General features: G+C 36.2%; 1 long non-coding RNA gene across 1 annotated transcript; it reads left to right on the top strand.

Moving 5' to 3' along the window:
- The first annotated feature begins 8603 nt into the window (after window positions 1–8603).
- Window positions 8604–27078, top strand: LOC141410783 (uncharacterized). The gene is made up of 3 exons (XR_012435567.1): window positions 8604–8744; window positions 26614–26730; window positions 26991–27078. It is a non-coding gene; the product is annotated as an uncharacterized lncRNA (long non-coding RNA).
- The last annotated feature ends 898 nt before the right edge of the window (window positions 27079–27976 follow it).

Genomic DNA, 27976 nt, shown 5'->3' on the forward strand with positions numbered 1-27976 from the left:
TTCTGTAAAACAGATCTGGTGAAGTCTACCTCCCTGAGAAGCTCAAGAGGGGCAGACGCGCACCCAAAATGAAAAAGCTCCAGGTGTCAGGGCCTAGCCTATTTCAAACAACAGCATGCTTGAAAATTAACTTCAGAGGGTGCTTAGTTTTAATGAATGAGGGTGAGGCCGTAGGTATTTGAGTTTTTATCCAATGGGTGGCACTGGTTGCAGATGGTTCAGGGAACTCACAAGACGCCCAGCGTTGCGGAGAGGAGAGGAGAGAGCAATCTGACTTCGGTTCGATCAGCACGTCCTGGAGGCCACTGTGCCCGGGACGCTGGGAACACAGAGATGACCACAGAACTTAGCAGCTAAGTGTCAGGCCTGGGACCATTTAAGCCATTTCGTCCTGAGAGGCTGCCATGACACAAAGTCCACGGCGTCAATGTGCCACCTCAGGCCCTGCTCTGGGGTCCTTTCTCAGCCTCCAAGCAGCTTTTGCGCCCTCGAGTCTCGTGGCGGCGAATGCCCCACTGGGCACAGGGCCCAGTCACCCACAGGTCCTCTCAAGGGAGGGAGCTGCTCATCGAACCGAGGTCGGGTTCCTCTCTCCTCCCCTTCTAGCTCCGCCACCTGGGCTTCTTGTTGTGAGATCCCTGAACCATCAGCAATCAGGGCCATCGTGGGATAATAAGATAAAGGAGTGAGCGCCGAGGCTTTGATGCGGCTCTGAGTGCTTTGGTGAGGGTTTTTGCAGCCACAAGTCTGGGCGTGGTTTGGGGATAGGGGCGCTGGGGCCGCTGCCACCTTGGGGAGGAGAAGGTGAATGGGAGATCATCAAGCGGCTGCAAAGGGTGAAAGTCGAGTTTTGTCTCTCTGGGACCTTGCAGCGGTTTGCCCCGGAGGCCACATTTTTCTCTCGGAGAATTGGGGCATCACTTTCTGCCAGTCTCCGTGGGGTTCACGTCAGGCTTCCCAGGCCGGCGGGTTTGCGCCTGGCCGTGCTGCCAGCAAGAGCCACCTGCGGAGGCCTCTGGCTGGGGCTGACTGAACCCACACCTGGAACGTCCTCCTCCTCAGTTCCCTTCTCAAAGCTCTTTCCCTGCTCTGCCCTCCCTTGGATAGGAGGCAATGAAGTTGTCAGGGATTCATAAGCAAACAATGTTTGCTCTCTCCTTTACCTAGCCAGGTGAATTATTTGCGGTGACTTCTAATTTCCTTCCCCAAAGAAAACCATATCCTTCCATCTTTCCATCCTCCCTCCCCACCTTTAGCTTAAATGCCTATGAAAAATTGATGGAAAACATCTTCAGTGGGCTTTGGCTTCTCCTAGAAAAACAACCCAAACCCAGAGCTCACTAGTAATAGTGAAAATTTAAAAATTCAAGTCTTTATCCCAGGCTTCCCTAGTTTTCAAACCGACAAACATGTTTGGACTTCCAAATATCAGACTTGATATCTGGCTGTTTTACAGAGATGGCTTGGCAGCAGAATAACTGAAACTGTAAAATGTTAACTCCAATAGAATCCAAAGTCTCACTCTCCCCTTCGTTTGTTAAGCCATCCACTGGCTTGCTGAATAAAATCATGCCAGGATTGAACGTTTTTGGTCAATATATTGGCAGTTTATAGGGGAAAATGGTAGAATATCGAGCTCATGAAATTCAATAAGAATACCATTACAGTTTTCCCTTATTTGTTGCTCCCCCTTGGTTTCTTTTTATATGGAATTCCATATAAAATATAAACTATTTATATAAATGTTTGCAGTCTTACATTAACCAAAAATACAAGGAATGAAACAATTAGAGAGCACAAGTAGGCGTATTAATTAGCCCACCTTGCACATGCAGCTCTGTGTTCTACATGATATTTTTTCATTACTACATGAACTGTTAAATGTATAAAGGAGGTACATTTGTGGGCACATTAACACACTATGAGAACTTGAACTTATTCATTTCCTGACTTTTATGGGCCTGGTTAAGCTGTTTGGGCATGCTTTACATATATATTCACGTGCCCTGAACTCCCACTGACTTCTAGAATTCCACCTCTAGGGAAAGAAGGAGGCAAGGAGAAAATGACACAATTAAGTGTAACTAAGTCAAATCTAAGTATCTATATATGCCTAATGTTAGCTGGATCCCACAATGGCCTTGGCTTCAGGACAGAAGGAAGATCTTGACTTCTCATAAAGTTGGACTGGGGTTCCTTTCTTCAACCAGTGGCCTTCTCAGAGGCCACAAGGCAAGTCCATTATTATATTGGAAGTATTTGTTTGCCATTGGCTTGCCTGGGCTGTCTTCCCACACTTGTTACAAATATGAAACCTAAATTGAAACTGCCCTGCTCCTTAACAGACTACTCAGTTCTTTCCCTTAGTGCAAATGTGTTTGAAATAATTCTCACCCCCTCCCCACACAATGAGCCACTGTGGCTTTTACCTTGGATTTCTGTACTCCTTTATTCTCAATCACAAAATTGAAAATATTTTTAATAGAATAATTAGATTCCTACAAATGGATTGCCCAGCAAAGAAAGAACAGGTATCCTGACACAGAAATAAATAATCTTGGGTCCTGATGGATGTTGCAAGAGAATTAATTTATATTACCTGCATTAAAAAACTTGATTATATGTTTAAGAGAATGAAGAAAAAACTGTGAATACTCTTACCTCTCACATACGCATATTTTCTTAGTTTTTTAAAAATAGGAATATAGCAAAAGAAGTAGCTTGTTTGAATCTGGAGCTAGAAAAAAGAACAAGGCTTTAGAAACGTGCTTGACTGCAGACTATGTAAGGAAAATTTCAAATCAGCTTCAAAATGAATCTTGAAATAAGCATTAAAATACCATTTGGATTATATGTGAGTAGCTAAAGAAAGAAATACTGTATTTCTCTTAAATGGAAAATGACTTTGAAGAAAAGTAAAAAAAAAAGTCATTGTTATTTTAATGTCCTGTTTATAGGAATAGATTATCAGACAGTTTGGAGGGATATTTTTGCCTTTTGTTCTTTTTTTTTTTTTTGGAAAAAGCATTTACAAATGACCCAAGTACAATTTGTGTACAGTTTATGATAGTTCAATAGATATCTAAATTGAATATTGATAGTTGAGAAGATGTTACCAGTCATTTTGATCTAAAACTTTTCCATTTAATAAAAAAATATCAAACATGTAGATAACCATCACCTTTGCTAAATCTTGTTATATGCCAGGCACTTAATTCCTTACAAATGTTATTTCATGTCATCTACTTAACAGATTATCCCCACTTAATAGATGAGGAAATCAAAGCTTTGAGAATATAAGTGACTTGCTTGCCTTCATATACATAGTAAGTGGTAAAACTAGGAACACTCGACATTAAGACCCAGGTTTTAGTCACTACTCTACACTATATTCCTCCAGTAATAGAACATGGTTATGCTTTCCTGAACAGATGCATGAATTCACAGAACCTTCTATTTAAAAATGTTTGCTAAATTAAAATAGTTCAAGTCAAAATGGTAGGATTGGCTATGAACTTGGACTTTGAGAAAAATTACCTGGCTTTCAAGAAGGTGGTCTTACTTGCTAGACCAAATGTTTTACTTTACTGTTCTGTTTTGAAATATTATTTTTTGGAACAAAACCAGTGGTAAGGTTCAGAAATGGAAATGCCAATATAAAAGATGAAATGTTGGAACATTTTCAAGTTGTAAACCAGAGGGAACTAAGTTGGGGAAGTTAGTATGTATATCAATTTCATATCAGACAATTCATAAGTCTGATAGATTTTGTGTGGTCGCTCTGTCTGTTGAAAATATGTATTTTTTAAACAGTTGTTTGCTAAAATGTGTAACTCCAAAGGCCAAATTCCCTGGCTTGTGTACTGAAGATATTCAGCATTTTGAGTGTTAAGAAGAGTTGTGAATTAATCCCTGAGAAAAATTCCTTCCATTTCCAAGTCTGCCAATGTAGGATTTTCAGAAAGGATAGTTGACCAAGGAAATTAAACTCCCTTTTACTATGCAGATGTCAAGAGAGAACATGGTCTTCAAAGCAAAGCTATGAAATAGAAATTTTCTTCTTTTGAAATATGTTTTCCTTTTGGCATTTGAGACCTAAATTACATTTGGGTTTTCTATGAAAGTTTTAGTTTCTTTATTATTTTTTCTTTTACCATGTAGTATTGATCGGTTATAAATAAGGGACATTATGAAAAAGTATTTGAAAGGTCAGCTATAATCTCTAATTCTCTGCAGTTGTAAAAAAAAATCCTGTAATTAATATGCATGCCATTTTAAATTGGATTTTAAATATGATCTTAACAGTCCCAATACTTAGAAATAGCAGAATTATTTTGTGGTTGAAAATTCTTTATGTAATAGTATTTATTGAATATAATGAATGCTGTCTGAGCAGGTTAATGTGCTATCTTTTTAATAGCAAGGTATTGCTACTGGCTTAATGTCCATACGCATGCACTTGGAGTTGTTTTTCAGTGCTGGGATAGCTAATGAAGGCCAATTTAAAGCAATTTTCTTGAAGATTGCTGCTCAGCCCTGTCTGACTTGTAATTCCAACACTTATGCCAGGCAGGAGGGAGTAGCTAGAGGTTAGTAAATACAATTATATTAATATCGATGTTATTTTAGTTACTTAGTGTTCAGTTATCTTGCAGAGAGCCAGTCAGATTAATGGAGACCTCATAAAGTCAATGCATACATTGCACCAATAGCCTAGCCTTTTAACAGACATCGAAATTAAGTGTTTGAGAAAGGGTGAATGTGGAAATACAGTGTTTAGCCTGAGCTTGCTCTGAGCTGCTGAAACAGGGCAAAAGATTCTATTTTTATTTGAAATTAGTAGGCAAAGCATTGGCATTTGTTATCTTAAATCTATCACTACTATGTTTACATAAACTTGTTTTTAGGTTTTTGGAGAGACAAAATTATTTTACTCTGTGATAGATACTATTTTTGATCTCATTTCCTGAGCTGTGTATACTCTCTCAGATGGATTTATGAATGGGAAGTCATGTACCTCATGTTGGACGCAGTGAACATACACACTTCATACAGACACTACTTCAGTGATCTATGCTCAGTGAAAATTTAGTAGATTGCTCTAATTTAGTTACTTCATTATTATGGGGTGGGGAGAGAGAAAAGGTGGCTTTTATACATTCTTCTGTCATTCTATAATCTCTCAGTCATTTTCAAGTTTCACTTTTCATTTTAAAAATAAAATTTCACACTCTTATTTCCAAAGAACTTAAATCACTTCTAACAGTTAACAATAAAAAATGAAGCAAAAAATTGCTTCTGGAAACTTAGATATCTGTATTGCTGAACACATTATTGCACAGGACATACCATAACATATTATTTTATTTTATACCTTCAATTAACTTGAGACCAAAGTGAAATAAATTTCCCTTGGGAACAAAATGTATATATAAATTATATCAATGACAATGACTAAAAGATAATTATACAAAACAGAGTATTTTTTCTCGGATTTTAATTATTGCACCTTGTTTAGCAGAGGATCCAGAGTGCTAATGAAAGTTTAAGGATATCTAATTTGTGATCAAAACTAATCAGTTGATATTTGTAAATTCTTTTGCAATTTTTTAACTGTAAAATGGAAGTCATCAATTTATCAAAGACATTTTGTGACACTTAGCATATTGAAAAAATAGATGATGAATTCTATAAAAATATGACATTTGAAAAAATTACCTCTTTTTTCTCCAAGTTGCAATTTGTATCAATACATTATGATTTGCCCTTTTACATGAATGCCACATCCTAAAGATAATTTAAATTAAATGTAAAACAAGGCAATTTGAATTCCTAAGATTAACTCAGAAATTTCTATTTGGTGCAATAATTTAATTTTTTGTGTTAGAATAATGACTAGGTAAACCAGATTGAATTTTTCACTTTGGCCCTTTTTCCCAAGTTTGTATTTTGACTTGACTACAAAGCAAATGCTTTCCAAAATTTAAAACTTTGAAGTTTGCATTTAAAACTTCTTTGAATATGAAGAAAAAATAAATGTTTTGTAAGTGTAGTGAGCATTTTTATCTGATGTCCAGTAATATTGTATTTACTTTGGTAGTAAACTATTTGAAAAGATTATTAAAGGTGATCCTTATAAAGCTATGAGAACACATCTCTTGAGAGTTTCTTTTTGTTTTTCCATTTACATGGAGAATAAGAAAGTATATATAATTTATTACTATTTAGCAACTTAGTGAATGGTCTTTCTCATATTTCCATCTTGGAAGCCATTAGATAATCTGTTTTTTAAATACTGAGTTTAACATTCAGTTTAATATTCTTTTTCAGATCAGAACACATAATCATAGGATTATTAGACATCTCATAATTTTTAGAGGTGTCTTAAACCCATGCATGTTTATTCCTATGGTGAATTTCCTAAAGTTACAATCTTTAATTCTTGTTCTCAAAAGCAAACAAACAAAAAAATGTTACCCAAGATGCACATAAAACATGCATTAAAGGGGTTTCCTACTCTATGTTTTTTTATTATCCCTCTACCTTACCACCCACCAGTGTTGTGGATTTAAGAGAGTCGACATAATTGAGTAAGTAAATTACCAAAAACCTAGGCAGCTGCTGCAGACACCTAGCAATGGGCTGTACCTTGGTTCTAATGTTCTCATATTAGCACATTAAAACAAGCAGAAAGGGGCTCTAATTACGCCTTGCTTTATGGGAGCACAATAAATTCCTTTTGTTGACCTTGCTGCTAACTCAATGGTGTTTTTGTGCAGTGTTGAATTAAGAGATATCAAAAGTCACAGATTGAAGGATTATTCTGAGTATTTAAGGAACGTGTAAGTAGGTAGTAATGAACCCATAGCACAACCCAATCTGCTCCTCTGAATGCGAAAGTACCAGTTATTCAACATTTCAAACTGACAGCTTGTAAATGTAAATTTTATTAAATGCACAGCAATAAAAATTTGTAGGTTTCTGTCACTTTGAATTTTAGTGGCTCAAAATGAGGCCTTTAGCCTTTTAAATCACAGCAGGCAAAAGCAGCGTTCTCATGCATTCAGCATTTAAAAAAAAAAGATGGAACCTTTTCAGGTTTCATTATGAGCGTTTGTTCACATAATATCCTTTGCAGGATTCAGGATGAATGTTATGTCACCTACAGGCCTGCATTTTCCATCACTTTCATATCACAGTCCACAAAATGTTTCTCTTACCACCCTGGTGGAGGTGGGAGAGAGCACTAAGTGGAAATAAATATTAAAGAGATAAAAAGAAAAACTAAGAAAGAAAGAAGGAATGGTATCATGCAATAATTCACAGCATGGATTTTGACATTTTAAAAACAGCCAAGCTCATTCTCAAGCAGGTTACAGTCCTAGAAAACTGAGTAAAGTCATATAAAATAGGCACAGCATGAGGAAATACTGTGGAGTATAAACTTTTGGCTAGAGCTTCACAAAGAATTCTAAAAGCATAGAAGGAAAGTTAAAAACTTGAATATATCACAGCTCAGTTTCCAATACTAGATGTAAATAATTGGCGCTTCATTTCCAATGCTAGATGTAAATAATTTTTTCCTATGCACTAACCTTACTTAATAACAGAAGGGCTTAATTTCTGTATTCACTGATCTGTAGAGAAGCAGTTTTAATTGATAACCTGACCAAGTGTCAGAGTTCAACCATAATCCTGAATGTGCAGTTTGTCAATTAATATTACTTTACCTTGGTGAACATTGTTGCTATAAATAAGCTTTCTGATGAGACTTCGGAGAAAGCATTTGGCCACCTGCAGTTGTTAACTACCCCCCTGGCACTTTTTCTAAGAGTTGAGGTAGTACCCTGTATTTTGGCCACATTCCAGTTTGGGCTAATGGCATTCATCCTCTCAAAGTTTCCTTTGCAGTTTTAATTGGATTCGACCCTTTTCTTCACGTTAAGGGGCCTTCCTCACTGAAACATTCCCTCTTTGGTAGAAAGAGAGGAGACAATCATCCTTTCTTTCTCTCAAGTCCTGGAGAGTATTATAATGTTCTATACAGTAACAAAGTGAATTTCAATGCTGTCCTTGTGTAAGTACAACTTTTAGCATTTGTAATTACAAATATTATTCAATGTGTGCCTAGACTCTTCCCTCAAACACTTTCATCTTTAGAGTAAATTCAAGGATGATGTAAAGCGACAATTTTCAATGCAGAGACTCAACATCTTATTTTTAAAATGGTAGACATCAAGAATGCCTTATAATAATTTATACATACTTAAAGAATGTAATTACCATGGCAACAATCACATTTTAAAGGGCAACTTTGGTTCTCATATGAAAAGTCAAAATCCTTTCTCAAAGTTCTGTCTGGACTAGCTAACACTGACTTGAAGCTATTGCGAGTTTAGTACTTCTTGCTATTTCTACAGCCACTGAATCAAAACTCAAGTTAAGAACAGAGGACATAGCAATTAATATTTAATTTGTTTTGCAGTACTGGACTTTGAACTCAGAACCTTACACTTGCTAATCAGAGCCATACCACATGAGCTATAATCCAGCCCCCAGTTAAATAGTTCTCAAGACTTTTCTTAGCTAACATGCTTAAATTAGAGAAGTCACTTTTAAGAACATTTTTGTTTCAGGTTTCTCACCTTCCTCTATCACTTCTGGCTGAATCTGCTGCTAGTTCAGTCAGCCAGGCAGCAGGCTGGCTGTATGTGCAGGCTGGGCATGCATGGATTCAACTAATGGTAAATGGAAATTATTGGGGGGTGAGTGGGGAGTGCATCTGTACAAACAGACTTTTTGTTTTTGTCATTATTCCCTAAACAGTGCAGCACACAAACTATTTACATAGTGTTGATGTTTTATTAGGTAATATGAGTGATCTAGGGATTTAAAACATACAGGAGGCTGTGCACAGGTTATATGTGGATACTCAGATTTTGATATGCTTAAGTGGTCCTGAAGTCACATGGATACCAAGGGACAACAGTATTTTCGTGGAGCACTGTGGAAGGGAGGTACAGTAAAAATAGAGTGGTGGTCCTTAAAAGCATGAATTTTTAGAGTTTATATTTAGACACCTTACTCTAATCTACTTTATATCTTTTTTTCCTCTCAAATAAATTTGACCATCACAAGTCATAAACTACATAATGTAAAATAATTCAATTTTCTTCTTTCTTTCCCTGGCCCTAGCCCCAATTCTAGACCCATCCCTTACTGATACTGCTTTGGTATTGGTCTTTCCAGGCACAAATGCATTTTCATACAGACATTTTTAATTCTTTTTTGGTTGTACTGAGGTTTCAACTCAGGGCTTTGTGCTTGCTAGGAAGGCACTCCACTGCTGAGCCATGCACCCAACCCTTTTTCTTTAAGTATTTTCAAATGGGACTCCCATTTGTGCCCAGGCTAGCCTGGACCTTTATCTTTCATTTATGCTTTCTGTATAGCTGGGATGACAGCCACATGCCACCAAGCACTGGTTTCATTGTTTGAGATGGGGTCTCGATAACTTTTTGTCAGGGCTGGCCTTGAAACTCAATCATCCAGCTTTCCACCTCCCAAGTAGCTAGGATTACAGATGTGAGACATCACTCAGAGTTTTTTTTAATGATTTATTTCATACATAAATGGAGTCATACCACACTTCTGAAGCTTTTATTTTGCCTTGTAGTATTACTTAAAGAGCTTTTCGTATTAGTCCATGTGGATATACTTAATTCTCTTAAATTGGAGAAGTAAATCCATATTGTTAGGAACCCCCACAGTACATTTCATTATTATTACCATGTCCTTTGCACACTCCTTTTTATGTACATGTGGGGTTATTGTTCTAGAACAAATACTTGTGCTACAGTTATCTCATTTTATAATTAAATCCACTAGGGTCTATAGAAATAAAGTAACCTTAGGACACACAGTCTTGGCAAAACCAAGCTCAAATCCCAGGTCTCCCATCTTTTGGTTTACTGATCTATTTGACATTCCACACAGTGGCCACTCTTCCTATCGACTTCTGACAGCTCACTGTGGTGACCCTCACTGAGAACTGCTATTGGCCGCAGGGTACTGCTTTGGCCATGACCACGCTTCCTCCCACAGGTTGCCCATGATGACTGGTGCAACAGTTCAAAGACCTGGCTCAATTTGGGACAACTCTGAAGGACCACCACAGCTCTGAGCACCTTGTAGGATATGCCAAGGCCTCCGTTGCTGTGACATTCAGAGTTAGCTTCTTGTGTTTCCAGATTTCCTTGCTGGAATATCTCACAGGAGCATTTGCCAATAAAAATTCCACAAGTGGTTCTCTGCCTCAGTCTGTTTCCAATGTAGGGAAGAAAATAAAATCTTTCCCTTCTGCTCCTCTAGGTTCTTACTGGAGCCTCTGTAACAAAAGGCAGATTAACAAGAGAAAAACTGAAGCTCATTAACATGTGTATTTTATATATACAGTCGGAGAAGCTCAGAGGAGTGTAATTCAATGAGGTGGTTAGAATTTGGGCTAAATGCCATCTTTAGTTAAACGAAAGAAGGGTGCAAGTTATGCCAAAGTAATCAGGAAAATAAGAGTAAGGTTTGTTATGAAGATGTAGTCAGTGCCTTATCTATTGATGAGTGTCTTGTGATTTAGTTGTTACAGTAGTGGTGGTAGTGCTGGGGATTGAACTCAGGGTCCTTATGCATGCTAGGCAAGGGTTCTACCTTGTGCCACACCTCCAGTCCCTTTTGATTTTAGGTTATTTTTGAAATGGGGGTTCATAATTTTTGCCTGGTCTAGCCTCAGACTGTGATTTTCCTACCTATGCTTCCCATTTAGTTACATGGTGCACACCATGTCTGCCTAGCTTATTTGTTGAGATGGGGTCTGTCTAACTTTATTTTATAGGCTGGCCTTGAACCACTATCTTCCTGATCTTTTCCGCCCAGCATAACTGGGATTACAAGCCAGGCTCCCAGAGCCCTTCTTGTGATTTAGAATTTTCTTTCTCTTCTGGGTACAGCAAAGGCCATATAAATGGCAATGACTTCCTTTATGGATACAAATTCCTTTCACAAAAGGATAACTAATACTCTGCTTTCAGAGCTTCTACTTACGTATGCTGCTTCTCAAAATAACCATCTCAAAACAATTCTTATCCTGAAGAAGAATGTTTTGGGTGCCATAGTCTATTCTCACACAGTCATATTTTGAGATGGCATATTCTGGTCTCCTACACTAAGGAACCTGTTCCAAGATGCCATATGGCTTCCCTATTACCTTTCTCACATGTGAATTTGTAAGCTCAGAGGCAGAGGGAGAAATGATGTTCAGAAGTGGGGATGTTATTGGGGTGAATAATGTCCGTAGATTCCAGAGCCACTAAGAAGGCTAAGCATTTATGTTGTTAGTACTAGAAGAAAAGGTACAGAAAGAGGAAGAAATGGAAGGGGAGATGTGAAAATGAAGGCAGCTGTTTCAAATTGTTTTCAACAAGAGAGACAATAAGCATCAAGGAGAAATAAGTGAATTGATGTATTCGGGGAAAGAAATTTTATCCACCAGAGCTTTTTTTAGAGATAGTACTATCTATTGTGGATCATGCAAAGACATGTGTGATGCTTCCTTATTGCCCATCCCAATATGGACACACCTAGTCCCAATACTTGGGTATAGAATAGCACCCAGGGCATAGACAAGGGGGAAGTGCAGGAATATAATGCTATAAAGGAAGATCAGGAAGAAGAACAAGAAAGCTGGGTAACTAGTTACTGCAAGAGAGAACAGGTCTAAGGAGAGAGACTAGGTAAAATGGGAGGCAGAAGCATAGTTTTTGAAAGATGAGAAAGCATAAAAGGTTTGTTAGGTTGTTCCCAATAAGGTGTACAATCCAGGACCCTGTCTAGTGACCCTGCCCCCCAGTTCTGGTCAGACAGATTCTTTCAGTCAGTGATTTGGGATTGGGGTTCACTCAATGGTAGATAATTTATTTCTATATGCAGCTAGAACTGTAGTTATGGAAGCCTGAGTGCAGGGTCATGGTTGTCTTCAGGATGGGAGAAGGAAGTAGAGAATATCAGGCTTAAAAGAGAGAATGGAATAAATAACACATACAGAGAAAAATTAGTATGAGAGCTAGCATACTTCGGCTTCCCTATAGGTATCTAGTTCCTAGCTGAAGTCCCTAGGTGAAGTTTAGCTCCATTCTTATCCTTTGGTTCTGCGGGACACTCCTGTATTTTAGCAACAAATTGCAAAATCTAGTTTAAGTTCCATTTCACTACATTAATAAAAATGTTTTAGCTAAGGATACAGATACCAGGAGTTGGATTGTAAATCATAGTCCTTTAAAGAACACAGAGTTGACTCTTTTGAGGTGATATACGTTGGAAATGAATAACAAAGATTTTTTCCAGAGTAGGACAAAGCTTGATTTTCTTTCTTGCTACCATACAAATTTGGCTAATGATGATCAGAATGGGTAGAAGAAAAATACAAAGAGAAAACCATTTATCAAGGTCCTATAGAAACCAAACATGGAAATTAAAAATGGAAAGAAAAATCAAGTATTTATCATGGAAAAATGTTTGGGAAGTGGCTTTTCTTCAGTGAAAGAAATGTGGAAGGAATGAAGCAAAATTTCATTTTAATATGATTAAATATGAGCACATATATGTGACAAAAGCAAAATGTACTAGTTTCCTAGGGCCACTATATCAACTACCATAAACAGAGTGACTTAAGAAACTTGTCTCATAGGTTTGGAGGTAAGAAGTGCAAAATGAAGTTGTAAGTTAGGATGAACTACATCTGAAAGCTCTAGAGAGGAATCCTTCTTTCCCTTTCTAGCTTATGGTGTGTGGCCACACAATCTCTATTCCAGTTCTAATGTCTGTCTTTTTCCATGTGTGTGTGCTGTATGTGTGTGTGGCTTCATAAGGCATTTTCACCTCCTCTTAAATGTTACCATTTATATCGAATTAAGGGCCTGCCCTAAAGACTTCATCTTAATCATCTTCAAAGATCTTATTTCCAATCAGATCACATTTACAGGCACACAGGATTGGGGCTTCAGCACATCTTTTTACTCCACATCGAATTCATTTTGCCTAAGTTAAGGGCTTCATTCTATTCCATTTTTATTGGTTTGGATATCCAAAATTTCAAAAGTTGAATCTTTCTTTCCCTACTGATCACCAAAGTCTCCACTAGCAGCTATTGAATTTCTATGTACGTGTGGACCTGTTCCAGGATTCTCTGACTTGTTCCATGGATTCATATTTCCATCCATTTCTTAGAACACTATAAGTTTCCCCCTCTTAATAACAGCCTATATCACTTAAATTTTTTGTTATAGAAAATTTCAAGTATTTATTAAAGTAGTCCTGTTAGATTTTTTTTCAAGATAATCTATGTAGCACAGGCTGGCCTCCAACTAGAAATCTTCTTGCCTCAGCTACCCAAGTGCTGGAATTATAGTCATGTACTACAATACCCATCACTAGATATATTCTTAAATGCATTATATCTTTTGTTAGACATATTCCTTAATCTATTATATTTATTATGCTATTGTGAAAGTTAGCTTTTTCTTTTTATTTAATTTTCTAGTTAGTCACTGGTATATAGAACTACAATTGATTTTTTGAATATTGAATTTGTAATCAAGAAACTTGCCAAATTCACTTATTAAAGTTAATTTATCTATAAGTATTTTGGATTTTCATTGTACATAATGATATCAAGCTCATATAATGACAGGTATTATCATTTTTTTTTCTGAAGTTATGGTGATAGCTAAGATTCCCAATACATCAATGAGGAATATCAGTGAAATAGTAGGATATCTTTTCTAACTTCAGAGGGAAGCTTTCCAATATTTATGACTAAGTATAATATTTGCTGTAAGCTTTGTGTAAATTCCTTTATCAGATTAGGGGAGTTCCTTTCTATTTCTAGTTTGCGAAAATGATTTAATTTTGAATTCTATTGGATTGTAATCTTTTCCTCCTTCCATTTGTTGAGATGGTCATAATTTTTATCCTTTAATCCTCAAATGTAGTATATTGCATTATTTAATTTTATGTCAAACCAGCTTTGCATTCCTCCATCATGACTTTAATGCACTTTTACTCTATTTATGCCTCTCTTTCTCTGACACATATATTATTGTCATTATGTATTTTAATTCTACTCCCCCACCCCTTATTTTTGCAGTACTGGGGATTAAAACCAGGGCTTCACAAATGGTAGGTCAGCACTTTACTACCGAGTCACATCTCCAGTCCTAAGTCTACCCTTTTAAACACTGCAGGTTATTATTATCTTATCCACCCAATGTTCACTTACTTACCACATAGCTATCATTTTCTTTTTTCCTCTTACGTATCAGTTCACATGAGATTACCTTTTTCCTCCCAAAAGTACCTGTAAATTTTCCTTTGGAGTGGTAGTAAGTCAATTTTTATTTGACTGAAAATTTATCAGTTTTCTTGTACAATATTTTCTCTGTCTACAGAAGTTTAGCATGACTGTTATTTTCTTATAGGTCCCATGGGAATTCTCATTCCTAGTCTGACTTCCATGGTGGCAGTTGAGAAGTCAAGGGCTGGAATGTCACTCCTTTAGTGATAATCTAAGGCCCTCTTTACATCTTTGAATCTCTGCATTTTCACTGGATGCATCTAGGTGTGGGTTCCTTATTGTTGAACTTGTTTGAAATTCATTGTGATTCTTGAATCAGTAGATGAAGGTCTTCCATCACTTTTTCAAAAGCTCAGATCCCTTAACCTACAACTATTTTATCTGTCTTGTATTCTATTTCATTGTGTTCTGGAACTCAATTTATATATGTGTTATATGTTTTTCTTTTCTACACATCTCTGAATATATATTTCATATTTCTTATCTTCTTCCTTTTTGTGCTCCTTTGTGGATACTGTCATCTGGATCACCTTCCTATTCACAAGTCCTTTCTTTCATCTCCATCAAATCTGTTTTTCTTTTTTTTAATTTCTTTTATTCATATGTGCGTACAATGTTTGGGTCCCCCCACCTTGCCCCCTTGCTACCAGGCAGAAACTATTTTGCCCTTATCTCTAATTTTGTTAAAGAGAGAGTATAAGCAATAATAGGAAGGAACAAGGGTTTTTGCTAGTTGAGATAAGGATAGCTATATAGGGAGTTGATTCCCATTGCTTTCCTGTATATATGTGTTACATTCTAAATTAATTCTTCTCAAACTAACCTTTCCTCTAGTTCCTGGTCCCCTTCTCCTATTGGCCTCTGTCACTTTAAGGTTTCTGCATTAGTTCCTTTGCATTGAGGACATCAAATGCTATCTTGTTCTTTTTGGGTTTCTTGCCTATCCTCATACCTTCCTCATGTGCTCTCACCTCATCATGTGATCAAAGTCCAATCCCCGTGCTGTATTTGCCATTGATCTAAAGTCTGCATCTGAGGGAGAACATAATGATTTTTGGTCTTCTGGGCCTGGTTAACCTCACTCAGGATGATGTTCTCCAGTTCCATCCATTTACCTGCAAATGATAAGATTTTATTCTTCTTCATGGCTGAGTAGTATTCCATTGTGTATAAATACCACATTTTCTTAATCCATTCATCAATAGTGGGGCATCTTGGTTGTTTCCATAACTTGGCTATTGTGAATAGTGCTTAAATTTCTGTGTTAAGAAATAGCATTTGATTTTTTAATAGGTGCTATATTTAAAAAATAAATTCCTCTTTTCTGCAAATATATTATAGATTGCCTTTTATTTCTAAACATAACAATCACATTTTCTTCATAATTTGTGGTAATAATTCCATTAAGTTAGTCATTTTTAGATCTGTTTATGCTTTCTAAGTTTCAGCTGATTCTTATTTATTTTTGTGGTACTGGGGTTTGAATTCAGGGCCTACACCTTGGGCCACACTCCTCCAGCCCTGCCCTCCCCACCTTTTTTTGTGAAGGGTTTTTTTGAGATAGGGTCTCATGAACTCTTTGCCCTGGCTGGCTTTGAACCTCGATCCGCCTGATCTCTACCTACTGAGTAGCTAGGATTACAGGAATGAGCCACTGGTGCCTGGTCTTACTTATTCTTATTTATGCTGCCTTATGTTATCTATAAACTGCCTATTTTTCTTATAAAACTAATTTTGCAGTGTCTTCATGACATAGGAGAAAGACAACTTTTTCTATAGACTGTTTTCGTTTCTTCCACTTGCACTAAGATTGGAGACCCAATAAGCTAAACTACTAGATTGAATTTTATGTTATGTAAGTGACACAGGTCTTTGCTTATAATTTGCCTGTTACCTCTGTTTACAGATTTTAAAAATTGCACTCAAGGCTTTTTCAATTTTAAAATAAACATTTTCCTTTATAGTTTTGTTTTTATGCCTTAAGAACTCTTCATCTACTTCAAGTTCTATATTCTTTATTTTGATCTAGAATATTATAAAGTTTTGATCTTCATTATCTGTAAATTATTTTTATTTACACTGTGAAATAGAATTTTATTTATTTTTTCCATCTGGATATGCAGTTTTCCAGGCTCTATTTACTAATTACTTCATCTTTTCTTGCAGAATTGAAATATCGTGTTCCCATATATGTATTTGTCTATTTCTGGGGTCTTTATTTTGTTCCACTGGTACCTTTGCCTCTACATTGTTTGCATGCTTTGTTCTTCTTTTTAAAACTTATTTGGCAACCAGAATTTTAAAGATCATCCTGTCAAATACCACATTAAACCCTTTTTGAAACTAACTGCAATTGAAATTTTACAGATTTTTAATATAGTTTTGGAGCATCATCATTCATTTCTTCTGGGTTTTTTTTTTTTTTTTTTTGGTACTGGGGTTTGAACTCAGAGCTTCCCACTTGCTAAGAAAGTGCTCTACCACTTGAGCCATACCTGCTGCTCCATTCTTTTCTTTAATGATATGTGATAGTTTTCCCTGTGAAACTTTTTTTTTGTGTGGTGAAAGTGATAGTAAAGTTTATCAGGAAAGGAATATACTTTCAATAGACTGAAAGTGGGTCATCTCTAGAATGAGCACAAGAATGACTTGTTTTTTGAGACAGAGTCTTGCTTTGTAGCCTAGGCTGGTCTCAAACTCTCTATCCTCCAGCCTCAGGTTTCTGAGTGCTGGGATTGTAGGCATGAGCCACCACACTTGACCCCTGTGAAGCTTTTGAACACCTTTTGGTCCTCAGTAGTTTTTGTGTTTATCATGGTAGCATTTTTTCTTCTTTATACTTTCTAGCTGATGTAGCTGGTGTTTAGAAATACCATTAATTGTTGTAGAGTGATTTGGCTTCCAGAACACTTTTTATGTCTATGAATTTATTAGATTTTCTTATCTTTTATATGTAGGTGATCATATAATCTACAGAGACAGTTTTATCTTTTCTCTTCCAATGTTTCTTCCTCTTGTAATGATGAACTTAGTATGCCTCAAAGGTTTTATCATTTATTTTATCATTTAGTGTGATATTTACTGAAGGCTCTGAAGAGTTATTTTTTTTTTAAATTCAGATTAAGGACATTTCTTTTTTTTGAGTTTATTTTTCGTTCACCTTTTAAAAATTATCATATTATTTTAGTACTGGGGGTACATTGTGACATTACAAAAGTTCTAACAATATATCATAGTTGAATTCACCTCCCCCGTCATTCTCCTTTATCTCTTCTCCCCCATTCCTGGAATAGTTTCAGTAGGTCTCATTTTTCCATTTTCATACATGAGTACATGACATTTCTACCACATTCACTTTCCTATACCCTTTCCCATATCTTTCCCCTCCCAGGGTACCAACCCCCAGAAGGGACCGACCCATTTTACTTTCCTGTTCTTTGATTTTGAAAAAAAGACATTTTTGTTTGTATAAGATAGCTGTACAGGGAGTTTCATTGTGACATTTCCATGTATATATGTATTATAACTCGAATTGGTTCATCCCCTCTATTTTTCTCCTTTCTACCTTAGTCTCCCAGTTCTTATGGTGATTTCAACAGGTTTAAAAATTCTATATTCATTCTTGTATAGAAAGTACATCAACTATATTCACCTTCTTAACATCCTTCTTTTATCTTCTGTTTTCTTTTTTAAAAAAAAATATAATATTGCTTGTATTTGTATTGGGTCTATAGTCCACTTATGAGCAAAAACATGCAGTCTTTGGCTTTCTGAACAAGGCTAACTTCACTTGAGATGATTTTTTCCAGTTAGAACATTTCTTTTTATTCCTCATTTTCCAAGACTTTTAAAGAAATCATGAATGAATATAGACTTGTGAAATGCACTTTGGTCTTTGTAATCTTTTTATGACCAGGTTGATTTTCTTTCAGAAATGATCAACTAAATGTACTGCATAAAGAACATGAATGGGAAAAATTCTCATTGAAAAAATGTTTTTTTTTCTTCAGTTCTTTTTTTTATTAATTCATTATTCATATGTGCATACATTGTTTGGGCCATTTCTTCCCCCTACCCCCACCCCCTCCCTCTCCCAACCCCCCTCACTTCCAGGCAGAATCTGTTCTGCCTTTATCTCTAATTTTGTTGAAGAGAAAGTATAAGCAATAATATGAAAGACAAAGCATTTTTTGCTAGCTGAGGTAAGGATAGCTATACGGAGAGATCCCTAGCATTGCTTCCATGTACAAATGTTACATCCCAAGTTGATTCATCTCTAATTGACCTTTTCTCTAGTTCCTGATACCTTTTTCATATTGACCTCTGTCATTTTAAGGTTTCTGTATTAGTTCCTCTGCAGTGAGAACATCAAATACTATCATGTTTTGGGTTTCTTACCTATTCCCATACCTCCCGTGTGTGCTGTCCCCTTATCATGTGACCTAAGTCCAACCACATTGCTGCATTTGCCCTAGACCTAAAGTCTGCATATGAGGGAGAACATATAATTTTTGGTCTTCTGAGCCCGGTCGTTTTGACAAAATGCATCATTTACTTAGAACTGGAACTAGAGAGAAAAATTTTAAGTTGAAACCTTTCCCTCTGATATTGGGATGCCTGCTCTGGAGACTGCACTGCATGAAAAGTATTACTGGCCTCTCTAATTTGAGTTAAATTCTTTTGCTTTTTCAAGACATGAAGTCATTTATACATATGGCTTTAGTTCCATTTATTGATCAAATCTTCTGATTCACTATGGTTAGTATCTTGAGTTTTCTTTCTATATTTTATCTATTCAATAGCATATGTTCCACCAAGAGAAAATCATCTCAAATCAAAAGCTCAGAGACCTATCCTAAGTAGAAATATGGTTAGAAGTATAGTGGGTTGAATCAGGGGGGTCCTCTGAAAGAAGTGTTCATGTCCCCATCTCTGCAACCTGTGAATATGATCTCATTTAACAATGCATCTTTGAGATGTAATTTAAATGAGATCACCCTAGACTATTTATGTTGTCTGTAAATCCTGTGACAAGTGTCCTTCTAAAAGACACAGAGAAGGAACATATTTGGGGAAGGAGATGGTCATGTGATGATAGAGAAAGAGGTTGGAATTATGCAGCCACAAGCTAAGGAATACCTGGAACAACAAAAGCTTAAGAGCAAGGAAGGATTTCCCCTTGAGCCTTCAGAGGAAGTGGTGCTCTATTGAAAATTTGATTTTGAACTTCTCCCCTCCAGAACTGCGAGGGAGTACATTTCCTGTGCTTTAAGCTACCAAATTTGTGGTAATTTGTTATAACAACCCTAGAAAATCCTACTAGAATCCTGGCAGAGTAGGTTCTCTATTTATTCTCATGATCAATTTTCTATTTTATATGTTGCAGACTTCTTTTGTGACTCTGTCTCTTGTCTTTTAACTTTGAACAGAAGCGATTGACAACTCTTCTTACATAATAAGAATTTCATTGTCTCTTAAAACATGCTATTCTTTTCCAGGAATACTTGAACTTTTTTTTTTCTGAAATTAATGTAATGGTAAGGTCATAGTTGTCTCAAGGAAAGATATCTTTAGTTAGAGACACTTGCAATAGGGAAGTTAATAGTGTCTCTTGGCGTAAACACAAAGCAACTTCATAATTGCTGCAAACTATTGACAGTCTCAAAGGAGGAAGGACTGCATCTTGACATGGAAATGAGCACAGCATTTTTATTACCCTAGAAGTATCAGGGAGGGAAAATAAATCCCTAAGTCATTGAAAGGTGGCCTAAATCTGTACCTTCAGCTAGTGCTGAAATGAAAAATTCTGTGTGTATGTGTTTTAAATTGCCATTGTTTCTAGTATTTAGGATATAGTTTTTTTCTAATTTCCTGTATCTATGTTCCCCAACCTGATATATAGTATTGCAGTTATATATTTTTCCCTTTAGAATAATTTTATATGATAAATCTCAACAAATAATATGGTTGCACTAACCATTTATAAATGACTATTCAATAGTTCAGAAATTGAATTGTCTAATAAACAGAAAATCATTTTCAAGATTTCTAGGCAGGTTTTAAAATGCCAGTACTCTCTGAAAGCATGGATAGTTCCCTGACATGGGTCACCAGAAGAGGACCTTCACACGCATTCACATCATTAAGTATTTTTCTCATTAGCTAACAAGAATATTGATCTTTCGGTGAGGGCTTGGAGGTGAGAAGCAGGAGTCTTTTGGCTCAGTGTGTCATACAATGGAGCACAGAGATAGGTATTTATCCCTGAAGTACTTCAGCTGTGACCTGAACTACAGGAGTTCAGCTTCAACATAATTGCAGCACAGCGAGGGGTCCCTCTGGTAACCAGCTGCTTGATCAGGGATTCATTTATCAGGGGGATTATGACTCCAAACATTTTTCTAGACTGGTGTGGCCATTTAAGGGGAGAAAAAAAGAGGAGTCTGGGGAACTAATTACGAAGGAGTGGCTCCCCTCAGAGTCTTGACCTTAACCCCACTGAGAAAGTATGGGATTTACTTTACCTAAGTAAGGAAAGAACATAAATAGTGGGCAAAAATGCTTTGTGGCATGATTTCCAGCAAGTAATGAATCACCTGATAGAAAGAGAGAAATAAAAAACACCAAATGCTATAAAAGTAGCAATTAAATGTATCATTGTGATACATATTATTATTTTGCACTTTTCTGATTACAAGAAAATAAATTAGAGCCTGTGATTAGTATATGCAAAATATAACATGAAAAACACTTTTTTTCCAGTCTTCGGCAGGTTTTGTAGTATTACCATAGTGAATCTGAATCTGGGAATCACTTTTTATTATTCTGATATATACATAGTGTTTGTGTGTGTGTGTGTGTGTGTGTGTGTGTGTGTGTGTGTGTGTGTGTGTGTGTGTGTTGCTGGGGATAAGCCCAGGCCTTTAGCTTGCCTTTTCTTTTTTTTTTTAATTGGTGGGACTGGAGTTTGAACTCAGGACTTTGTAAAGCAGGTAATCTACTGCTTGAGCCACAACTCCAGTCTTAGCCCAAGCCTTTAGGAAAACATTCTACCACTGAGCCCCATCCCCAGTCCAGTAAATTCTGTTTTCTATGTATGTATGTTAATGTCTCTTATTAGTTCTGCAAAAAGGCTTTACCTTTTAGCATATTATCTCTTCCACATCTTCTCTCCCCAATTCTAGTTGTATGTTCCATCTTCCTATTCTCTGCTTTTTTTTTTTTTTGGCAGCACTGGAGTTGGAACTCAGGGCCTCTTGCTTGCTATTTGGTAGGCAGGTGCTCTTAGTGCTTGAACCACTCCACCGGCCCGCATTACTGGGGTTTGAACTCAGGGACTCAGGGTGGGCAGGCACTCTACCACTTGAGCCACACCCCCAGCCCTTTTTGTTTTACTTTGTTTTTCAGGTATAGCCTTATACTTTTGCCTAGGGCTGGCCTTGGATGGTAATCCTGATCTCTGTCTTTTAAGTAGCTGGGATTATTGATGTGAGCCACTGTACCTAGCTTATTTTACATGTTTTTAAATCCCTATTTCAGGGAGGGGGTGGGGGCAGGGGGGGAGAAATGACCCAAGCATTGTATGCACATATGAATAATAAAAAAATAAAAATTATTAAAAAAATAAATCCTTATTTCATGCTTTTAATATCTTGTCATATTTGTTTTATTTTCTGTATAATTTCCTTTTAATCTATATTCTAGCTCCTGAGCTGTTGCAAATGTCTATTTGAGCCATTTGCTAAGATTTTAATTTCAATTTCTAAAAGTTTTATGAAAAGACCCAGAGTATTAGTTTTTTGGAAATCTTTAGTTTTGTGCTGGAAGGACTTTATTATAGAGTTTATAGTTTCCTAAAACTGTTATAAGCAGAAATTTAGCTTATTCCAAGTCTCCATCTATTAAACTATAGAAAAAGGAAATGTAATAGCTAGGAAATACAAATGAATAAAAACAAATACTTGAAAATCTTTGTATAGTTTACAGAGTTCTTTAAAATAATAGTATTTAACTTTATTTTCACATTACTCTTATTTCCATTTTACATGTAGCAAAACTGAGGCTACAGGCCCTACTGAAGGCCACCAAGTCAATAATGAGTAGGGGGCTCAAATGCAACCCATATTTTATTACTTTCATTACATTCATATATTCTCTAGTATAGAGAATTAAATAATTTTCATGAACATGCCCTGGGATGGTTGAAGTTTGAATAATAAGGGAAAATGTGCCTTATTTCATTATATAGAAATAGAAATTTCTATAGAAAAAGATAATTAGGCTTAGTTCCAGCTAACCCAAAAGATTTACTGGGTAAATGATAGGGATTTTTAAGAAGAGGATTGAAGTAGGCTATATATATATGTAAAGACAGCATAATGAAATCCACCAAACACTGTTTGAAAAAAGGATAATGGAAACCTAACAGAGGGGGTGAGTATGTACAAGGTACACTGTACACATGTATGGGATTATTACAATTAAATTCCCTCATATTATTAATGTATGGTAATTCAAAAATAAAATAAAATAAAACCTATTTGCCAACTTTTTTCCTACTAACTTTCTTTTCATTTCTACATTCCCTTCTTGCTCTGTTTTTTCTCTATTTCCAACCTTTAGGATCTCATGTTCTGTTAAGCAATTTATAAATTGCAATTTATGATAATTTAAGATCTACTTCTTACATTTGTTGGAACATTGTGAAGGTATGATTAGATAATGTATGTAAAGATTCCTCTTGAGGTATTTGTTTTATAATGGGTGTTCAAAAAAAGGGGTTAGGAAATTCTTGTATGGGCAAAGGTAGCATAAATGTTTATCAAATATCTCTGTATCCGTCACAGTTAAAGTTCAACAGAGAAATAGAACCATGAATGTACATTGTTTGTGGAGAGGAGAGAGACAGACAGAGAGAGAGAGAGAGAGAGAGAGAGAGAGAGAGAGAGACAGAGAGAGTGTGTTAAAGAATTTGGTTTTGTGACTGCGGACACTGCTAAGTCTGAAGTTTGCAGGGCCCACTGCTGGCTGGGTGGCAACTCAGGCAAGATTTCTAAGCTATGACAGTTTTAAGGTAGAATTTCTTCTCCAGGACATCTTAATTTCTAAAAATGAATCACCATGCATAGGTAGTATTAGTCTAAGCTAAATCCAATACTTCAAATTAGTTAGGTTAAATTTCTTTGGAAAAGTGATTCCCCCCTGTCACACTAAACCTTAATCCACATTTATCCAGAAACTTACTCTCTCTCCTTTAACTCATCTGGCAAAAGTTTATTTTAAAAAATTTTTATATTAGCATCATTGGTTTCACTGGATTGTTTGTTGTGGTGACTGTTTTACAGACAACTCATTTGTACAAGTATGTTATTTTTTTTCTCCTTTTATCATTTTTTCTTTCTCCTTTTATTTTATCATTTTTACATTTACTTACATGTATATACATTGTTTTTGCCACCTCTCCCCATAAGTATGTTCTAATGTGCTTCCTTGATAACAAAAGGAGACATTTTCTGGGTGAAGTGGCTCATGCTTATATTCTCAGTTACTTGAGAGTCAGAGTTTGGAAAGATTGCAATTGGGGGCCGTCCTAGGCAGAAAGTTCTCAAGACCCCATTTTAAACAGTGACTGGGTATGGTGGTATGTGCCTGTCATCTCAGCTATGCAGGGATGCACAAACAGGAAGACTGCACTCCAGGCCAGCCCTGGGCATAACATGAGACTCCTATCTCAACAATAACTAACACTAAAAGGGCTGGCAGTGTGGCTCAAAATATAGAGGACCTGCCTAGCAAGTGTGAGGCCCTGAGTTCAACCCCCCAGTACTGCTGGAAAAAGAGAGAGAGAGAGAGAGAGAGCGAGAAAGAGAGAGAGACTTTAACATAGACTTAGTGTAAGCACTCTGTAAGTACTGTTAAGCTTCATGACAACCCTATGTAATAAGTAGCCTATTTTACAGATGATGAACTAAAACTCAGAGTTTAAATTAATCACATTCATAAACATGACTACAAATGAAGATCAAGTCTACTCAAATCTAGGAGATTGCTTTAAAACAACACTGTATAGAACAGCTTTTCGTGTTCATGTGATACTAATTTATTTTTGTAATAGGGACTAAACCACTGAGAAAGCTTTCAACATTCCGAGTCCAAACTTTTGTCTATCATAAGACAGAAAGAGAAATTGAGGTCTATTGCATCTGAGTCCTTCCATAATGAGGATTTAAGTATTGGAATTAGTCTGTTATCTGTTTGACAGATTTTTTTTCCCCTTAGTTTTAAAGTAGAGTTTCTGAAATAGTGATTTCCACCACTTTAGTTCTATATGACACTGGTAAATATTACCTGAAAAAATTCTACACTTTTTGACCAAAGAACACTTTGTCCAAGTAATATTGGGTTTAAAAAGATCCAAAGAGGTTGTTTATTGCAAAATTTCTGAGTATGAAGTATTCCAGTGTGCTGTCACTTTTCAAAAGTGGGATAGCTATAGCTATTTTCAAACTTTATTTGAAAAGCAATTCATGGGAACAGTGTCCCAAAGAACTCACTTCTGGGAGATAATATCCAAAGGTTAAACTAACACTTGGTAATAGCATCTCACTTGTCTGAGTGTCTTAAAACTAAACTTAACAACACAGATAAACTGGAAGTCCAGATGGTACAACTAAAGGCCATCAAAGGTCCAGCAGTTGTGCAAAGGGGTGATCTGTATCAAACACGGTTTCAGAGGAGATCAAAGTAAAGGATGTTATGTCTTGGAAAGCACACTACCATCCCATGGAATCTGGAAATGCAGTTTCCTTAGAATTACGTAATTCTTTATGCTGGCTCTTGCTGGTCAGGCAAATTCATGTCCTAAAAGCTCCCTTGATCAAGCTTCAAATAATATTTTGCATTTGCACCCCAACTCCTATTTTTCAAAACACTTTCACCTATATTACCTTATTTAACCAGGCCAGCCTGGCTGGTGAGTTGTGATAGGTCTGTTTTTCACAGCTGTAGAGGAGATTTGAGAATTCGCCTGTTCTATGATTTTTTGGTTTTGTCTGGAGCTTTGCTTTAGGAACCAATGAAGCACATCCCCAAGAAATGAGGCAGAACTGTAGACAGCTGGGAAATTGCAGCTTGCAAACCCGCCTGGTCTGCTGTTAAAAGCACGACTTCTTTCTCTTCAAACAAAGGCTTTTAGATGAGTGTGAAGCTCGCAAGTTTTCTGTATATTAGTATACTATTCAGATGACAAAATTCTCATCTTCTCACTGAAAAGGTTTTTGTTAACTATTAATCTTCTGTTATTGCTGTCCTGTTTTCATTCTTTCTTTACGGATTTTAAGTCACTGTTCAAAATTCATACACTACCACAATGAAAAACATGGAAAGGGATAGTTCCCTATTATCTCACTACTATTGATAGCAATTAATAATCTGGTATATATTCCTTTATATTTAATTTTACTCTGTATTTACTATCAACCACATATATAAGTATTTATAATTTTGGTATAAGTAAAACATGCAAAATTTACACAATGAGTCTATACTTCAATGAATTATCAAAAAGTATAGGGGCTGGGTGTGGTGGTGAATGCCTTTAATCCCAACTATTCTGGAGGTAGAGGTAGGAGGATCACAGTCTGAGGTCAGCTGGGGTAAAAGTGAGAAAGTTAAGCTAAAAGCAAAAAGGACTGGCGTTGTGGCTCAAGTAGTAGAGTATTTGCAAGCATGAGGCCCTGAGTTTAAGACCTATTACTACCCCAAAAAAGTAGACATGTCTTTATGACCACCACTCAAGTCAAGAAATAAGAGATTAAAAATAAAGAGAAATGGAAAATCACCGGTATTCCAAAAGCTTCTTCCCTAGAGGTAACCACTATTCTGACTCCTAATATCAGTTGATTTTTTTAACCTTTTTGTGAATAGAATCATAGGAGATGTCTGGCTTTTTTCATTCAACATTATATTGATGAGATTCTTTCATATTGTAACATGTAGCAATTTATTCATTTTCACTGATGCATAGTATTCCATCATATGAGTATGATACAATTCAACTTCTGATGGCATTTTGATTGGTTCCAGTTTTGGGGGTATTACAGATAATGTCTATACATATTGTTGTGCATGCCTTTGGATGCAGTTTGGTTGGGTAGGTACTAAGAAATGAAGTTGCTAGTTTATAGGATGCATACATTCCTCTTTTGTAGATGATGTGACAGACTTCCAAAGAAGTTACAGATATTTGCACTCTGTGGCAGTACCTGGAAAGTTTAATAACTCCACATCTTCTCCAACACTCTGCAGACTCAGCCTTTGTAATTCTGGTAGGTTTGTATTGAAGTTTTCATTTCCATTTATCTGATTATTAATGAGGCTGAGAATGTTTTCATGTTATTGATCATTCTGAAAGGCCGACTCAAGCCTAATGTTTAATATTCTGATGGGCTATTAGAATCAGTTTCTAATGATTCAAGTTACTTTCCAACACTAGCTTCAAATCCCTTATGAGTTATAGGTGTTGAAAACATTTCCTTCCAGTCTGAGGTTTTTATTTTTATTTACTTAAAAGTATTTTGTTTTGCAGTTCTGGAGATCAAACCCAGAGCTCTGCACATGTTAGCCAAGCAATGTACCACTGAGTCATATCCCAGCCTAAAGGCATCTATTGGTGAGCAGAATTTTAAATTTTAATGTAACTAATTTCATCAACTTTTCCTTGAAGGTTGGGTTTTTTTTTTATGTCTTTCTGAAGAAATCTCTGCCCCCCCGCCCCATGGTCATAAGAATGCTTTTCTAGTTGCGAGTGTGGCTCAAGTGCTAGAATGCTTGTCTACCAAGCATAATGCCCTGAGTTTGCCAAAAAAGTTTTCTACATATTTTTTAAAAGCTTTCTTACTTTTACACTTAGCTTTATGAAATGGCTAGAATTGATTTTTATATATGGCTTAAGGTAGGACTCAAGGTTCATTTTTAAAATAAGATTATTTGATTGGCTAAAGACTATTATTGAAAGGAGAATCACTTTCATCACTTTGTGATGATCAAGAAAAAGAAATTTCTTAGAACTCATGCATTTTGAATGTTCTTCATGTGTGTCTTCCAGTGTTTTCTGTACTATTTTCTTCAGATCCTTCAGCCTAAATATCTCCTTCCATTCACTTCTACCCTATTATTTTGATCTTCAATTGAGTCTATACAGATATAAAACTTTTTGGATTAATTAGAGTCACTATATTTTCATTGCTAATTTCCATGCACCCCTTTTCTATGGTTTACCCTTCCTGATAAAATCTCTCTCGTCACTGAATCCTATCAGCATATTAGTTGTTTAAAGTCTGTGTTTTGTATTATTTGGATCCTCATGGCATATTTTTGCTTGTGATTTCCTTCGATTTTCAGTCACAGTGTTTTGCTCTTCATTTGCCAAGTGTGTGAATGAGTGCCATATATTGATTATGAAGAGTTTCAGAGAGAACTTGGTATCTTCTTCTTCCACAGAGAATTTACCTTTCTTTTTGCTTGTGGGTCTTGTAGGGAGGCCAGAAACTCCAGATCATCATAGTTTAGTGA

The sequence above is a fragment of the Castor canadensis genome, chromosome 9 (genome assembly GCF_047511655.1).
Source record: "Castor canadensis chromosome 9, mCasCan1.hap1v2, whole genome shotgun sequence".
Classification (NCBI taxonomy): Eukaryota; Metazoa; Chordata; class Mammalia; order Rodentia; family Castoridae; genus Castor; species Castor canadensis.